This window comes from Gossypium hirsutum, chromosome D13 (genome assembly GCF_007990345.1).
Source record: "Gossypium hirsutum isolate 1008001.06 chromosome D13, Gossypium_hirsutum_v2.1, whole genome shotgun sequence".
Taxonomy (NCBI): Eukaryota; Viridiplantae; Streptophyta; class Magnoliopsida; order Malvales; family Malvaceae; genus Gossypium; species Gossypium hirsutum.
The window spans coordinates 22,555,444-22,556,091 of NC_053449.1; the positions used below are offsets into that span (position 1 = coordinate 22,555,444).

Here is a 648-nt window from a genome sequence, read left to right on the forward strand (position 1 = left end):
TCCTCATGTTTGTAGGGTGATAGATGACAGAGATAGACCAATGCGAGAGCATTTTGTGCCAATTTTGGATTACTTGAATCCAGGGATAGTCAAACCACAAATACAGGCTCAGCAGTTTAAGCTAAAATCGGTAATGTTTCAGATGTTACAAATAGTAGGACAGTTTAGTGGATTACCCACTAAAGATCCAAAATTCTTTACGTCTTAAACTATTTCCATATTCTTTAAAAGATCATGCAAGAGCGTGGCTAGATGCTTTACCATCAAGAACAGTGGCATCGTTGAATGATCTTTTCCAGAGATTTTTGCTACGGTATAATCCCTCAAATATGAATGCCAAGCTTAGAAATGACATCACATATTTTCAGTAATTGGACGATGAAACACTATATGAAGCTTGGGAACGATTTAAAGACTTAATTTGGAAATGTTCGATGCATGGATTTTAACACTGGACTCAGATGGAGATATTCTATAATGGGTTGAATGCACATACGAGGATGGTAGTTGATGCTTCTGCCACAGTACTTCGTTGGATAAATCTTATAATGTAGCATATGAAATTCTGGAGAAGATTGCCAACAATGATTATCAATATCCTACCACAATAGTTGGGATAGGCAAGAGAGCTATTGGTACCATAGAGCT

The 648-nt window shown here is 37.0% G+C and overlaps 1 non-coding gene across 1 annotated transcript; it reads right to left on the reverse strand.

The window, feature by feature from the left end:
- Window positions 1-338: 338 nt before the first annotated feature.
- Window positions 339-445, reverse strand: LOC121225860 (small nucleolar RNA R71). Its single transcript, XR_005923763.1, has one exon. It is a non-coding gene; the product is annotated as a small nucleolar RNA R71 (small nucleolar RNA).
- Between the last annotated feature and the right edge of the window lie 203 nt (window positions 446-648).